The 18,173-nt window shown below is 38.5% G+C and overlaps 1 protein-coding gene and 1 long non-coding RNA gene across 5 annotated transcripts in view; one reads left to right on the forward strand and one right to left on the reverse strand.

Moving 5' to 3' along the window:
- LOC109299966 overlaps nucleotides 1-2,017 on the forward strand; it is a 4,269-nt gene extending 2,252 nt beyond the window's left edge. Inside the window, exons 2-3 of the long non-coding RNA XR_002098076.1 lie at nucleotides 1,893-1,903; nucleotides 2,007-2,017. This is a non-coding gene — a long non-coding RNA (uncharacterized LOC109299966). The remainder of the gene's footprint in view (nucleotides 1-1,892; nucleotides 1,904-2,006) is intronic.
- The window catches only part of ADGRB3 (adhesion G protein-coupled receptor B3), a 941,101-nt gene that overhangs the window by 828,533 nt on the left and 94,395 nt on the right, over nucleotides 1-18,173 (reverse strand). The window lies entirely within an intron of this gene.

Consider the following 18,173-nt stretch of genomic DNA (forward strand, 5'->3'; position numbering starts at 1 on the left):
ACATGCGGCCTGGCCAGCCGCATGTTTCAGCACCAGGGCCAGGGGCAACCATAGAGACACTCTGGCAGCCAGAGTGTCCCCATGGAGGACCCAGCCTCCGGTTGCCTCCATGGAGGACCCAGCTTCCAGCTGCCCTGCTTTTTTATACTTCGCTTTTTTTAGACCCCTGGATATCCAGGGGTCAAATTTTCTCCCCAGGCTGCAAACTTGCAGCGCAGGGAACATTTGTTTGTTCCCACATGTGCCTGTTGCCCCACCTCAAAGGAGTTTGAGGTGGGGCAAGAGGCATGTGCACACTCATGTGGATGCACCCTACAAGGTTAGTAAAATACTGAAAGAGGTTACCCAGAGAAGTTGTGAAGTGTTCATCCTTGGAAGTTTTTAAGACCCGTCTGTACAAAGCTTTGGCTGAGATGATCTAGGTGGGAATAGTCCTGATTTGAGCAAGGGGTTGGACTAGATGACCTCCTGAGGTCCCTTCCAACCCTATTTTTCAATGATTCTATGTTTCAGTCAACCACATAGAACTGTGTGCTTATATAATATACTTTTCTGGTTAGCAGATATTCAGCCACCAAGCAAAAACTCCTTCCTAGCTTTCAATTTAAAGGAAAATAAATCCTATTTTATCCATGTAGTCCTCATTAATGTCATCCTGTTCAGAATCCATTAGATTTACCCTTTTTAGAGGAGCAGTTTCTATTTCAGGAGCCTGATTCTCGAATCTTTTTGACCTACCCCAAAACTCACACTGATATCAATGTAATTTTGGGGAAATAGGTGTAATTGCAACTTAAAATCACAGCTCATTTATGCTTCTTTAAACTGATGAAGTACTTTCATGACAGATAAAAGTTATCTCCATTTTTACACACTGCAGTAATATACTCCTTGTATGCTCTAGTTGTTTTCCCCTCCTTAAAACTTAGTATAAGTAGCAAACTAAAAATACATTTGGAAGTTAGGAAATGTGATATAGACCATGGAAAATGCTTATATTTGGCCCAATGGGAAACTGATGGAAGAATGGAGATAAGAATAATAGAAAGGATTAGGAAGTAATACCATATCACTAATTCATTAGAAAATCAAAAGAACAAGAATGTAAAGGAAATGGGACTACATTTTGGATCACAGGCAGAGCGATTACTATAGGGAGTAATTTGACCTTCACCAGTGAATTAATGTCTCTTATTTAAAAAGAAAGCTCCACTTGCTTTGTAACAGGGAACCCTTACCCCTATTACTATGAAGGTGGGAGAGTATAGACAAATCAGGGCTAGAAATGGCAGCAAGCAACAGCTGCACAGCTGGACTGAGCCAAGGACTAAAAAAAAAAATGCCAGGCTGTTTAGGAAGTAATTAGCAGCACCTGGCCCCTGGGTGCAGGAGAGTGAGTCACATGACTGGACCGAGGCTGGGATTAGGCCTATAAACCTGTCCCTGACCATGTAAGGGGTAGTTTGGCTCTGACTGCAAGAGGACAGGGAGCTCCCAAGAGAGAGCCGGCTTCAATAAGAAGCCAAGTCAGCTTTACATAGGTGCTTGGGGCTTGGAGGGATAGAAGCTAGCCAGCCAGCTGGGGAAGCAGGGCTCAAGCCCCTGAGGGTTTTATGTTTACATTAAGACCAGTTAAACTGCTGTTTTGTATTCACATTTTTCTACTGGAGGGTCAGATTGTGGTTACAGGGGAGCAGGCAACAGGTGGGGTTCCTGGGTGGGACTTCCCACCATCAGTGACAGATGCTACTAAGGCTGAGGCTGGTGGGGTAAAACTGGAACCCCAGGAAGGGCTAGTGCCAAGTCAGAGCCAATACCCATGAGCTGAGGTCTTAGACAGTGGACCAAGGTTGAGGGTGAAGCCAGAGAAAAAGTAGGCCGAGGTGGGATAGCTGAAGCCCCAGTAGGTGTTCAGAACCCTGAAGGAGCACTTCCTTAAAAGAGAAGTGCTCAATGGAAGGAGCACAGCCCTGAGCTGCGAAGGCAGAGCTGACCGTCAAGGGAAGCAGCAAGGCTGCTCCTGGCCTCAGGGACTGCCTTTCCAATAATTCAAAAGGAAACATCAGAATCATGGCAGGTGAGAGACTAGAGGTGAGGCAGGCCCAGGAAAGAGCCGCCAGGTGGGTCAGACCACAGCAGGACACCAGGTACCAAGGTGGTGCTACCTCGAGACCTGCTACATGTTTATAACTACACATAATTGAAAAGAACAGTGTTAATGATAATCGCTTGAGGTCAAGGAGAGGGTATGTTTCAATAAGGTATGATGAAAGAGGATATATTTTGAGCCTCACTCTAATACTCATACTGAAAGCATATTACTCCATGACCTGTCTCATTTACTTTAGTAGGGCTATACATAAAGGCATTGGGTAATGTAAGGGCATCAGAATCAGGCTTGCAGTTATCAAGATGATTGAGGCTAAGTACAGACATTCAAAAAGCCCGAAACACAAGTGCTCCAAGTATCGCACTTTACTGAAAGCACCTTAGATTAGTGCAGGAGCAAGCAGAACTGACATTCACGCTTTGGGAGGGGAGCACAGAAGTAGCTTAGACTGGCTGAAGCCAGCAGGCTGGGGTGCTCCTGCACACTTCCCAAGAGGCTCCTGAAGCAGCTTCTCTCCCCAGCCCCAACCCCGCTGCCATCTGTCAGCAAGGGCTGGGGGAGAGAAAGAGGGGAAACAGAGCCACTCTGCCACCCAGTGCCCCCTCCAACTGGATGGCTTGGCTCTTCAGGGGGACCAGGCTAGACCCACTGGCAGGACAACATTGTTCCCCCTCCCCCACCATCCTGCCACCCTAGCCTTTTGAAAATGGCAGCTCAGAGCCCCATGTGGCTTTCTGCTGGGCCATGAACTGGGCGTAGAGATTGGGTAAATGGAACCCCTCTGCCACATGAACTGGTGCTTGTTTGGAGCACATGTGCATTGGCTCAGGCTAGCTTGTCACCCTGTGAGAGGCCCCTGGGATGCCAGGAGACTGCGACCTAACTTACGATGCAGTGAGATCTGGTACAGAGGTTGAACAAAGTGCTCTAGCCTAAAGCTCTTTAATTTGATACCATATCCACCCAGGGTTATTTTAGATCAAGATGTGCTGTTTTTAAAGTGCTCTATGTGCAGTGAACATCTCTTCAGTTATGGCTGTAGAATGCTTTTTGTGCACTTCTTGCATAAGTGTAATATCTGCACCTAGTCTTAGTGCCTTTCATGTTGATCAAGATGGCTTTAATCAATCAAGGAAAAAATCTAAATAAAAGCAGTTAGGACTACAATAAATTGCAATTAAAAATAAGAATTTCTAAACTATTAGGGTGTGAACAGATATAGAATAGCACACATTTTTTTTCTGTTTGCACTGTTTAGTATTTAAAAGTTAAATGTAAGTAATATAATCTGTCAATTGTTTTAGATTCTTTGATACGAAATATTAAGGGCACACATAATGAGCAGTGGTGCTTGAAGCAGACTCAGTTAATCGAGTCTGTTGGATCATGGTAATTACTGTGCTCCAGTAGACTCCAGCATCTAGTCTATCAGCATCCCCATACTTAAAGATGATGGTTGGGCACTGTAACTGCAGCTTGTTCAATGAGCTTTAGTTTAATGGCCCCCGTCACCATTTTTAAATGCAGGGATGCCAATACATGAGATGGTTCTGGTGCTTTAATTAGACTGGCTCTCAGAACCACTATAATTAAAGTGCCCCCCCACTTCCAGAGTACTTGTATAAATGCCCTAAATGTCATTGGATGCAACCAGGTATCTAGATAACAAGCCCTTTTATTTTAAAAAGTGTGCAGCAGAATGGTCTTTCTTCCCATGATCAGTTTAACTCCAAGATGGTCTAACTTAGTAGGAGCTGGAAAACCTGAAATTGGGACTGTGGAAGAGGTATTGTAGCTCAGAAACTGGGAGAAGGAGAAAAGGGATGGTTCTGGCACAAATGTATCCAGAAGAGGTCCTCTATGTTACCTGTTATTAGGGTGTAGGTTCACATGCCTGCATCTGTCATTCTCTAATAACTACTGTAGACCCTCCTGGGTCAGAGGTTTTCACATGAACAGGGGGCCAAAAGATGCATATCACCCTGCAACCAGCAATAAATAGAAAAAACAATGAAGATGGAAGTGGTTTCATAGTTTTTTCTGAAGTCCCTCTTCCATATCCTAAGTTCAATTCCTTTTCTGATAGCATGGGCAACTGGTGCCACCTTACTCAGGGGGGGCATGTGTCCCCCCCAGCAACCAGTCAGCAACTGGTGGGGGTCCCCACATGGCCAATCTTGCCAACCAGGGGAGGGAAGTCCCTCTGCAGTTGATCTCACTCACTGGCTTCTAGAAGTAGCCACAGCACTCCTGGAAGTGGCTACAGTACCTCTGGACGTGGCTGTGGCACTCCCACTCCCCAGCAGGCACTCTCAGGGTGGGTACTGGTGCTCCTGCCAGCTCCCCCTGCCTGTTGCCTAATCAGGGAGTGCAGCCTGTCAGGGGGTGCACCAATGCTCTCAGGGGGTGCACGTGCACCCCTGTGCACCCCCTATGCATCACTACTGGATAGTAGTAGTTTCATTGGATCTGTAACACCAGGCAGACAGGAGGCTAAAATAATAGGTTCCTGAGGCAAAGAACAACCGTAGGTGAAAGATACAGCACTTCAACAACTCTTTTAAAACACCAGGTAGTGGTTACCACTTAATTGCCCTATACTCTTCCTACTGTCTTTCACAAAATAAAATGCACAGATTCAAAATTCTATCACCCTCTTTAAAAGAAAAGGCATAACATTGCAAAAGGATCAGAAGACTTTAAAATGGCTCCAGAGAAAAGTATATCTCCACCACCAAATAGTCTGTGATGGTTTTGGACAGACATGACCTGTCAAATGTCTATGAGCATACTCTAATTGATGTGAAATTTATTGTGGCTGAGTAGTATCTTAGCTTCTTCTACTAGCCTTTCAGCTACAGTATAAGGTGAAATTGCTACTATAAATGAAACTTTAAATCATAAGTCATACTCATAATTCCTAAAATTATTTTATTTCTGCTCCTTTATGAACACATAGCACAGTCATACTTCAATATGGAACTATTCCTCTTATTACATCTGTTATGAAAGGCTTTTGTTGTAATGTACATCTTTCTCTTCTTTTAGACTTTGGTATTTTTCAACAAGTACTACACTTTTGAAAACCTTATTTACTTATTTTTTATTAAAATACGATTCCCCTTTTCTTTGCCTAGCTGCAAAATTAGTTTCTCTCTTTTGTATATTAGCAATTTAGCCACATAAGCAAGTGTTCATTGCTGTAGAGCTACCTCTCTCAATAAATCTGTTAAACTAATTTGAGGTAAAACTGAAGGAATTAGTGAGTTTTTAACATTACAAATTTAGATGGATTTCTTCCCATGCAGTTCCAGCTATTTCAGTATTGTGTATGTAGACCTGCTTGCCAATTGCTTAGCTTCCTCTGCAGTGTTTTGATCAACTTCAGTGGACAGTAATTTGCGACACTTTTTCTTGCACCTTTCTTTTCCAGATTTGATTTTCCTCTTTTTCACTTGTACTCAGGCAGGTTTCAGTAGTTGGTTTCAATTCCATTCCCAACTTTTGCAACATATTCTAACATTTCAAAACTTTTTCTTTCCCTTACATCCATGTAACTTTTTCTTTCCCTTACACCTCTATATTCCATCTTGAACAGAATTACCTATCATGTTACCTATTTAGCATGCCTCAACTAGTGTGACATGGAAGCAATCTATAACACAGATGCCATACATAAAACTGATTTACAATTGAAAACACTCGGAGCTGGTAAACCAAGGAACCTACACCATTTATTTTATCATTAAGGGCCAAGTAATTATGCTTGGTACTCTACAGGATTCAAAATTAAATTGGTTTCTTTACTGTTTGAGACTCCAAATCCAGCAATCAGCTCCAAGCAAGCTAGCCCCCACCTAGAGACAATAATGCAGACAACTACAAGGTGCTACACCTAGGAAAGAAGAAGACTAAGTACAATAACTGGCTGGGTGGCAGCATTGCTAAGAAGAGCCTCAACATTAGTCAATAATGTGATGCAGTTGTGAAAAAAAACAGGTTTCATCAACAAAAGGTTAGATGTAAGAGACAGGATGTAAGAATTCCACCCCACTTGATGCTGGTTAATCCTCATCTAGAGTATTGTGTGCATTTGGGGGCTCTACATTTAGAGAGGGTCTAGAGGTGGGTGACAAATGATAAAGGGGTTGGAAAAGTGTGTTATGTGAGGAAAGACTGAGAGAATGAGACAAATTTAGCTTGCAGGAAAAGGCCATTAAGGGTGACATGATAGCAGTCTTCAAATATCTGAAAGGCTGCCACAAGGAAGAGGGAGTACAGCTTTTCTCCCTTGCTGGAAAGGGCAGGACCCAAAGCAATGGCTAGAAATTGCAGCAAAGTAGATATAGATTAGAACAATGTTGGGGAAAAACATCCTTGCCATTAGAAAAGTGAAGCAGTTAAATAGACTATCCAGCAACCCTGTGAGGTGCCTTCCAACCCTGTGAGTCTATGAGTGCACCGTAATTGCCAGATACATTGCAAAGTTCTGAGGAAAAATAACTCAAAAATATTTTTGTAGCTATTGGCCAAATCATAAAAATTTTGGATACTCAAGCCGTGTCTACACAAGACGTTTACTGCACGTGGCTCGTTAATAAAAGATATCAGACTTACTCAAAGAACCTTGTCTGCCTATGTCCTTAGACCAACACGGCTACAACCTACACCCCTGATATTTGTTATAAATTCATTCCATTTAGTTCCTAATATTTTTTTCTGAAATTTTTGTTTTTGGATCTACTTATGTATGTATGCCTTATTGTATTTTAAGGTTTCACATCCCTATATTAAGATAGAAGTATCATTTGACTTGAAGATTCTTATGTTTAAGTTGGACATATTTGACAACCAAGTCTTTAAAGCAGCTACTGCTTTGCCAATTTGTGATTTTATGTTCATCAGGATACTCCTACTGACCTGCATGTTCCTGCCAAACTACATGATTTGATTTATATTTGCCTGCTAATGTAGTGCTTAAGGTTAGAGTTGGGTTTTTCATTAGATTTCTTATTTTTTGTAATGCTAGACAATTATATGAAGAACATCTAATGTACCTGCCACACAAACAAGAAAATAGCTGAGCTATTTACTAATCTCTGAAATCTGTTCACAGAAAAAAAAGTTACATTTACAGAGTTATGGATAAGAGTATCAGTAATTTAAGGGTAAAAAAAGTTAAGGACATAGGAATTATTTCATTACTAAGCATAATATACCAAGAAAATTCAAGGAATCCAAGCATATTCTCATAAGAAATGCAGTGAAGCTATTCAAGCAACCTTATTTTTTCCCTGTTGTGAGGCCATTCAAGCTATCTTCATAACTGTATGATTCTGACTAGGTAATTTTAGCATTTTGGTCTCAGATTAGAATCTATTGATTTAGAAACCACAGTGTTTTTCATAAGCTTTTCCCTCAAGGGGCATGTCCAGACAAGTGTACATATGTGGTTTATGACATCTCAAGGTTGAGGCACCATAAATCATACACAGTGAACATGCATCTGTTCACCACACTGCTAATTTGCAGTATGGCACCAAAATTGGACACCAGGAGATCCCAGTGTCAAAAATAAATAAATAAATAAAAACTGAAAAAAAAACAACCAGCGTGGCACACATGGCAACAGCATGCCCTGCCAGAAATGGAACCTGGCCATCTAGAGCCACGCTTTGGTTGCTTGCCAGACTTCATGTGGCTGGATCAGCAGTGCTGCTGCCCCAGGAAGCCCCCAGGACCCCAGATAAGGCAGTTAGGGCCAGCACATATACTGGCCCCAGCATCCCCTACCCCACCCAGGACAATCTGATGCATGCTGGAGTGAATCAGCAGAGGTATGACCTGGGGCATAAAAGAGAAGCACAAATATGTGTCTCTGCTACTTGTGCCAGGGCAAACACATGCCCCTGCATGTGGGGATGTGTCCATGGTGTCTTTCAAAATGAAAGTTCTTCAAAGAAGAAACTGGAAACTTCTATATTTGAAAAGAATCAAGGACTGTAGCATGCACGACCATCATGAACATTAAGTAATAAGAGTTATCCCTACTTTGCATATGAAAAATAAAAAAGAAATGTTAAGTTTTATGATTTGTATTTACAAATTATTGGGGGGGGGGGTTGTAAAGGTATTTATGCTAAATTGAATAGGATACCCATAATGCTTGAGTGTTTATAGCAAGAAATGTAGAATTACAGAATCATAATAAAATAGGCTTTGAAGGGGCCATAAGAGGATATTTAGTCCAGCTCCCTGCTCAAGGCAGGATCATCACTGTCTAAACCATACCACGTAGCTAAGCTCTAGGCTTGCATGAGATGGCAGTTGTTTTTATGAAGCCATTTTTTGCAAAACAGAAAAACAGCAGAATGTTACCCAAACTGTATAGAAATTCATAGTTTCTGAGATGCAGAATGTTTGAGTTATTAAGTAGTATTGAGTTAACAAGTTGTTTAAAAAGTTAACATGGTCATAGAATGACTGAATTAACTGTATAACATTAAAGGAACATTTATGTAAGATACAGTATTTATAAACATGCTAGCTACAGGGGCATGCTGGAGCAACTCTGGGCTTCCTGAGAGATTGTTCAGTTGTGGACCTAATGTTTGAAACAGCCTTCCTGTCTTCTAGGTCTGGGTAACTGATAATGACTCAGTTTTTCTCTATCCACTAACTACTGCAACTCTAACCAAAAAGATAATTGTGTATTGTAAGATTCTATTTAAGAACCTTACTCCAATCAAGTAGCCTTGCGAGTTGGCTGATCAATTCCTTAACTTGATACTTTTCCACACTCACAAGTATTAAAGAGATACTTCCACTGTCTGCTATTACTGTAATGGTCCTTTTGAATTTCTTCACCTTAAAATTCATTTCAGTCAGATCAACTGAACCCATTTATTTATTATTATGCAAAAGCTGGATAAAATGTGGCACTATTTTCTTCCTCTCTCTCTCTATCCTCCTCACACACCCACGCACAAAAGCACAGAAACTTTTACCTACTGAGAGCAAAGCAACTTTGTCAATTAGAACAGTAATGATAAAGCACAATGAGGTGATTTGTTGTTTACTCTGGCTTAGATCAAGCGCAGTTACTACCCTATTTGATAACTCTTTGGACTGCTGCAAAAGGAGGAAAAATTGGTTCTATAGGTTAGTTGATTTGGCAAAACTTTATATAATAGAATGTGTCTTTTTAGATGGCATGAAGCCATATGGGGTGGACAGCTGACCTAAATTGACCTAGATTTGGACTAACCTCTGGCTCTCAATATAGGATTCAATTTAATTTCTTTAGTGTAAGCTGAGGGTGTACAACACTTTCTTTTTAGGCTTAGAATTTACTTTGGCTCAAGACTAGAGTATTGTCCTGTGTGACAATGGATTAGAGATTGGACTTGGAATGCCTATCTTGAAAATGCCTTAAATGACAACGACTAGTCTTGGTTGTCATGACAAGGTGGCTATGTTAATCTTCCTTCTTTTTATAGAACTGACTTGCCAGTCATTCTTTTATAGAATGACTGACTTACCATTTTATTTTTAATGTTTGGAGCTTGTTGCCCACTTTAAGGATTATTTTTGGCTGATGGCTATGCCCATCCATTATCTCCATTATACAAAATATACAGATATAGAAATTCAGCGTACTATCGCTATGCAGGTAAAATGAAGCTTTTTAGAAATTAACGACAGGATAAAGCAATCAACACGAACATAGTTAATATGGAATTAGGGTCTAAGGATGATTCTCATAAGTCTCCCTCCTACCATCTATATCAGCAGTTTGATTGCAGTATATAGCAATTTACAGTTGATTGTGGAAAAATAATGAATTTTTGCAATTAAAAAGGGAAACATATGCACATTAGTGAGAGACAAAGGAGCAAGGATATACCCATGAAAGTATAAGGTAAAGGACAAATAAATTGGAAAAGGAGTTCTGAAAAAAACTCCCCTTTTACTTTTGTCTAAATCTCTGAAGTAAACCCAACCAGAACTTTTTTTTACATATATTTAGTTTCACAAATCTCTCCTTGTTCATTTTTGTTTTTATGCAGCTTTGCATCTCCTGGTATCCACAGTATTCTGAAGCTGGATTCTTTATATACTACATGATAAGGACAGTCTTAACTCTCACTATATTAGGCTTGAACAAAGGAGACCATATTACAATTTTTATGAATTGTACAAACCCGAAGTGTGAGATCTATCTCCTGCTCTGGGTTTTTAATGCTTGGTAAAAATGTTGAAGCAACCCCAAATAACCATCTAACTCCTAGGACTTCCACCACTTTGGAAGATAGCTGTAAGACTGCCTTCTGATAACCCCACTGTAAAGTCTCATCAATGAATTTTGGGGACTTGACCTGGGGACAGGAAGTACGTATTCATCAGATTTGATAATGGTGGCACGAGTTAACCTGGAGTTTATAATGTAACCCATAAGGCCTGGCTTCTATAATGTAAACCCTTAAAGTTCTAGATTTTTGTCTATATTATAAAGTTTTGCCAGCATATCTATGTTAGCATCATGTGTAAAAAGGTAATAGTCTTATATCCAACACACATCTACTGATAACATATCCACTGCAGATGCATCTCTGCTGGCAGAAGTTGTTTCTAACAGCACAGCTTTTGTTGTTTAAAAAGCTGGTGTAATTCTGGTGGCAGAAATATTCCTTCTTCTGGCAGAGCTGCATCTACGTAGGAAGGCCTGCCTACATTAGCAATGCCACTCTAGCTGAAATAGCAGGAACCCCTATAGTGTAGACATGCTAATTTCTCTACAGTCCCCAAAAATGCTGAGAATCAGGAGGATGAAGAGATGGAAAAAGTCACCTTTTTTTCTGTTCCCTGGGCTGTCATTTCTGCGCTGGGTTCTTAACCAAATCCTTAACCAAGCCTTCAGACATTTTTATGATTGGTCTAGCATTAGAGTATTAGAGTAGGAGAGGCCTTGAAACTTATATCAGAAATATTTTTATATTTTAGGCGTATCTTATATCATATAAATGTTTTCATTCTTTTATATATGCTGGCTGCTTCTATAGGTGGGATTATGAAAAGTGATAAGCAGCTAGATAAGGATATAAATAGATACATGCCATTTTATCACACTATTATATTAATTATAATAATTATCAAGGTAAAAAATAAAATATATTACAACATAGAGATTATATATACCCTTGAAAAATTATATATACCCTTTAAAAAATATTTTATATAGTAAGTCCTGGACCTGTTCCCAATGAAGTCAAATAAAGTCTTGAATGGAAGCTAAAGCAGAAACCAAAAATAAGAAAAAAGAACTCTTATAAATATCAATATATATAACCTTCCCCCATTTAATCACCTCATCCCTTTGCCTCTCTGTGCTTTTTTATGTTATTCAAAATACCTTATGCTTTTATTAATTTTTATATAATGTGTATATTATCATAACCCAGTCTCAGAGCTGGCCTAATTTAATAAAAACGGAATGCTGCAGAAACTGTGAACTGTAAGGATTTCAATAATTATGAGGTCCCAGTACAATCTACCAGCAATGACAATGGGTCAGGAAAAGGCCTCCAGTCACATTAATACTGAGGTAGCAAAAATAACTCCTACTGTCAAAGTTTGGTAATGAATGTAGAAAAATGGATAAATAGGAATAGATAAAACAGAGACAGGAAAGAAACCTAGGATGATGAAGAGAAAAAGATTAGACTTCCAAGCTCTGCAACAGGATTATTATTACTGACTGAGACCTCAAATCATATTAGTCTGAATATCCAAAATGTAGAAGTTTATAATGTTTCTGTTTACTAAGGACTTTGCCTGATTTAAACCTCTGACATTTTACTCTCTGAAATCTGATACAGAATTTTTAAATTCATTAGCCTTAAAATGCTTTTACCAGTCTTTGAATGAAAAAACAGACAAACAAAAGAGCAGCTATACCCTCAAACAGTAAGAGATTAAACTTAGAAAAAAGAATGAGAAGACACTGAAGCAACAATAAAAGATGACAATAAAAAGTGGTTGACAAAATAGCTAGTGAGAACACAATAAAGGAAAAAAGTACTATGAGCAGAATACAATAATCAATTACAAATTGCCGAGAGGCATTTCATATGTAAAAGGACATCTTTTTTCTCCTTCACTGTTTTGTTTTTCTACACACAAAGAAGGATGAGATACTTTCAGGCCTGAATTATTTATCTAGTTTAAAGGAGGCAACCAATCAACTAAAAGAAAAGAAATAGCTCTACAAAAAAAGCCCTGTGAAATATCAAGAAGAAGCATCAACTTTTCATCATAAATAGCAGCTGTCGCACACTCCTTGGAAATCGAAAGGTGCACAACAGAGAAAACAGTTATAAAAACACACATAGCTACTGGAGGAAGTAAATTTTCCACTAAATTGATGATATTTTCATGTTTGCCCCTTTCAGCCACAGTACTGAGGTTTACAGTGTAACTAGATTTTTGTCTGAAAGCAAACTCAGTGTGAGATCTCAAGGTGCCATTTACATTGTGCCAGTAGGGAACTTAAACATACTGTGCTTGTCTACCCAATCTGAATTTCTCATTGATAGTGACCAGACTGGTTATTAGTCAAAACTGTGTAAATCTACTACATGAGTTTAACATGCTTCCTGCACATCTGCATGTTTTACCACATGTTGTGTAATGATACAAGTTTCATAAATATCGATTTATCACAGGCCTCCTTTAAAGAAAATGAAATATTTTGTTCATTCAATAACCTTCTGCTGACTGGAAATCATATTATGGAAAAATCTCCCTTTGTATTGTGTATATAATCTCCTCTTTTATTTCCTTATTTTCATACTGAACAGTAATGCCCTAAGTATCAAAAGATAATGCTGGGAGACATCCAGTTTAAGGCTACATACAAATAAGAGATATGATGTTGTATTTTTCTATTTGCATTTATCACTCCTAACTACAGAGACTTAAGCAACCAATTATTACAGTAAGTTAGTTTGTAATGAACAATTACCACATATTGCAATATTTAAGTAAACATTCTGACATATTATAGAACAAATACTGCTTTTTGAAAGGCACCAGCCTTTGAGATGCTATCAAGAAGCTCTCATGTTATGGTGATTAGTAGTATAGAAATGATTATATAACAAAGTCTTAATATATCTGGTTCTCTGCATCTCCCCGGATACAATTACATGCTGCATATTAATTCCAAGTAAAAATATATGTGACTAAAGTGCTAAGTGACAAATCCCTTCCCTCATGCCTAAAGGAGAAAAGGTCTTAGGTTCCTCAGCTTCCTTTGCTGTTGCAACTCTCTTTGTTGAAGGCAGCAGCCATCAACAGATTGAATTTGGGCAAAGGGGACCAGTCTGATAAACTCATAGAAGGTGGCATTAGCTGAGCACAAATCTATTGGTCAGTGTTTTTCCAGGAAATAGGCCTTTACTCTGAACTCACATGACTGCTCCTAGATGTTTTGAGCTAAAAGCATCTGGTCTACATTATGTGGCTACAATAAAAAGAAACCATACTACAAAGAATAGATATTTCCCTTACTATACTTTAATTTAAAATTGTCCTTAGTCACACAGGGCTAGGCTCCATCAGAGGTGCTAGAGAAAAAGAGGAGGACAGAAAGTATGTCACTCAGCCATTTCCTTCTGGCCCCCAAAATGCTTCTTTCAGAGATTTGGGCTTTTGGGATTCCCCTCTCTATTGTGTTTGCAGAAGGACATATAGAAGCGTACACAGGAGAGATGATAAGAATGTGTAAATGGTTAACAAGATAACCAGAGGTCAATAAATTCTCATCTAATAGGCTCTATAAGCGGGTTTAATCTAATGTGTATTTGGATGTTATTAGTATGCAATATTGTAATTCAACTGAAAGAATTCAGTGTGACCAATGGAAATGGTATTTGCTATTAACTAGCCAAGACAGCAGCAGGTCTAAATTATCTGCATCTCATTTTGGATTTAATTATTGCAATAGCATCTCATTTGCTCGGAGGTATTATAATTATCTTCTCATTTAAATGGAGAGGTATTTTAATATGAATGCAGTTAATGAGGCAAAAGGTTGAAAATGTCTGCAGCTCTGAGCTTTAAAGTAGAAAAAACTATTTTTTAAATTGAACCTTAATGCAAGTTAAATGCATTTTCATTCTGCCAAATGCATAGTATACACTCAAGTCATTTATAATGATTTTTGCAAATCAGAATGGTGTTAAGTTAAAAATTATGTAAGGTTTTAATTGGTAACAAGTGCTGATATTTATCAGTTTTTGTGTTCTTTGCCTTTTCAGATGTATTGAGCCACATTTAAAAAATGTAAGTGCTCATTTAATTTGCTGCATTAAAAAGAAAAAAACAAAACAAAATTCCAGTCTGTCACAGGTAAAGTTCAAATCCATTACATAAATACAAGTATGCTGGCTTATTCATAATTCATCTGCCCAAATATAACCTTAAAATACTAATAATTTTTGCACTTACATTCCAAAAAAATATCAGCTTTGAAATGTATTTTATAATTGACATCCATTACAGTGTATGCATCTAGCTTTTACTGAATATTTATCATATTCCCATCATCAAAATATCCAGGTGCACTTTAACAGGTTAGATAATATTCAGTATTCTCATTCACATGTATGACAATTTGAAAACAAAAAATCCAATATGCAATCACACAGAACCAGTATATACAAGCAATACACTGTCCACACACATCTGTATGTAGTCCCCATTCCTACCCATGAGAGTGTAAAATATGGACTCAGGGAAGGAAGATGTTTCTAGGAAATGAAACAATCACTTTAATGCACTCTCCCATATTCCCAAATTATGTAATAAACTCGTAATTATCCAATCTGTCTATATCAGCTACTTCCCAAAGGATTCTTTTGAAAAATCAGAGCTAAGAAGTACTAACTTACCAAACCAATTCTGTTAGTTGTGAAAGGCCTGCAGCACATTCTGCGTGTTTCTTTTGGCTCCTGGCTTTTTTCAAGTTCATAATGCCTAAGTGGCAATTAGAGATTACAAGGTACAAGTACAGTCAACACATAACATTATTCAGGATCACACAGGAAGTGACAAAGTTCCATTGTTTCTCTTCTATTCCTTTCATTCCATTCCAGGAGAAACCCCAGGATTACAAAATGCTTAGTCATAATGAACTCTAGAGCTCTGTGATCCAATTGTACCAGTGAAGGATGAGCTCTAGTCGGCTGGTTGAACCACACCTTACAGTCAAGATCTCTTCTGTATATGGGCCTGGCTCCATAGAATTAATTTCCCTCCTTGTATACATAACTGGCTCTTCCTTTAACTAATCTGCTCCCCAGACTTTTATCCATTGCAGAGTCAGTGCTTTCTCAGCTGATCAGCAGCTCTAAGCAGTCACATACTTTCCTGCTTCAAAATGTTAAATGTGGTGGTACTGCATAGTGCTGCTATGTAGTCTTCCTATAAACTGGCCTCCAAACTCTTCTACTACTCACAAATGAGGCCAGACTTTGGACAGAAAGTTTATCATCCCCTCTGATGAGCTGTACTCCATGTATACATCACTGGAGTAGACATGCCCTTGAATGCCCTTATTTTATGGCAGTCTGTCTTCAGTTCCTCCAGTATGACCAAAAGGCTTGCTGAGTAATACTATTTTTAGAGGGATTTGACTTTTTGCTATTTTTTTTATCTTTTCATCTGTGTAAGAATCCCTGTATGTTGCCATCACAAACACTTCCTGCTCTGTGCCACTGTTTTTCTCAAATGCAATGAGGACATTGTCTGCAATTATTTTTTCATCAGGTAGCCCCTTAAGTGCATGGATGGATATTCTCAGAAATGCATCAGTGCTCTTTTCCTTCCACAGGAAGGCACAACAATCTGTAGTGACAAAATGATGCTGCAAAAGTCACCAGCTTAATGAACACTTCATCCAGCTTTATGTGCCAGAACCCAGATGTCAGATGCCAGATTCCTGACATCACAAAGTATAAATATCCCCTTTCTGGAAAAGTCTTTCAGGATTATCAACAACATATGAAGTAGACAGTGACAGCTCAATTAAGTATTTTTGGCTGTATTCAGATCTGTAATTTGCCTGACAGCTGTTTTGCAAGTACAGTTAGGGAGTAGTGTTATTTTCTGATTCTATGGTATCTCTTGCTTTTTAGATCTCACAAGAACTTTTCCCTTAGGCAGTCATTAACCTTGAAAACATATACATTTAATACCATCTGCTGATGGATTGGACAAGGCCTGCCTTCTTGTATTGCGCATATGAAATTCAAGTGCTGTTCGGATATGTGGCCTGAAGAGATATTTTCCCCAAAGAGTCTGTGGCGCACACTCTCATCAATGACCACAAATTTCAGGAGCTATCTTTTGTTAGATTGTCATTTTATTATGGAGAGAAAGCATTTTTCCATTGTGTATTTTCAGAAACTGGTTTCTGATGGTCATGCCTATATCCAGTTCATCCTTGGGAATCATGTTGGATAAGCATTTCCTGTAGTTGTGGGTGAGGGCTTGTAGTGGAAATTTTGGGGATTCTTTTAATTAAATAATTGCCTACAAATACATGGGACTGGATTCATTGGCCCATGAGGCCTCTTCCAGTCCTATGTTCCAATGTACCAATGTTCTTCACATGCTGACATTGGTGTTGACTATGTTGGTATTGTATCATGTCCTCCTTTCCTGAATAACAAATGATTATATGCAGACCTATTTTAGCAGAATTCTTCCTTGGCCTATCTCCAAACCAGCATATGTGGTTAAATCACTTTTCATTGAAATATTCAGCACACTTGTTACATCAGTTAATGAAACCTGCTATAGTAAATACAAGTTACTATGGGTGAGAATTCCTGATGATTAGTTGTGCATACTGTAAAATAACAATCCCTGAAGGTGGTGTACTTCTATATTCAGAAATATATTAAATCTCCTTGTGAGATCAGGCAGTGTATGCTGATTGTGGTCCTTTGAACAATATTACCACTACTCATATTACTAAAATTTCATGTGGACATGATGGGCACTGTTCCCCCTCCCTTACACTGAACAGAATTCACACCATTCCACAATTTCATTGTACTTTGGAGGGGAAAGGTCTTTAAAGTTCCCAAGTGCCTATTTGGAAGAACTCTAGGAAAACAGATACTGTTCCTCCCTCATGAAATGAAATAACAGTTTTAGTGTTCAGCATTACATTATCTGTAAACTCAAACTCTTATTTCTACTGAGTTTATGCTGTTGCTACATTCTTGTCTGCAAACTCTAGCAATCTTCAGGACTTCAGTCTATATGTTCCCTGATTAATATAGTTAGTGATACAGAGTAAAACTATAGGCACAAGGCTTTAACATGCATCTGCATGATCAATGGTCGGTACTGGTCTGTACTAAGAAACTTAGTTTCATATCACATTTGCAAACAAACTTTATTATGCCTATCCCCCTGTTCCCCAGCAATGCACATTCTTAATGAAGTACAATCCACTTTTTCAGTTCCATTAAAAACTTCACAAACATTTTTCAATACAAAAAACTATTTAAGGCTGATTTACAGAGAAGAGTGTGTGTGTATATATATATATATATATATATATATATATATCAGTCATATAGGATAAAATCATTACAAAGACAGGTTTTTTTCTCCACATACACAGGGAATTCAGAGTTAAGATTAAATTTAAAAGAAATTGAAATATGTTGAGGTTTGGAAGTGAGAAATTAAGGATCCCAATCTCTTTCCTATATTCATATCATGCAAGGGCCATCTGTTTTCATTAAGACAGTTATTGTTTGCAATTACCAGTTACACTAAATTTAAAAATGGTAATTATTATAATTTCTATTCTCACTATAATGTAGGTTTATTTTGTAGGTGCCATACCCCAATGGCTAAATTCAACAGTCAAAAAGCCTGAGGCAGAATGGATTCAATCTCTGCAGGTTAGTCTAAATTGCATAGATTAAACTGATAAGCAAGTGAACAGACATTCACTTTTGATTCCAGAAATGCAGCCACA

This window comes from Gavialis gangeticus, unplaced genomic scaffold, assembly GCF_001723915.1.
Source record: "Gavialis gangeticus isolate Ggan-Ray unplaced genomic scaffold, GavGan_comp1, whole genome shotgun sequence".
Taxonomy (NCBI): Eukaryota; Metazoa; Chordata; order Crocodylia; family Gavialidae; genus Gavialis; species Gavialis gangeticus.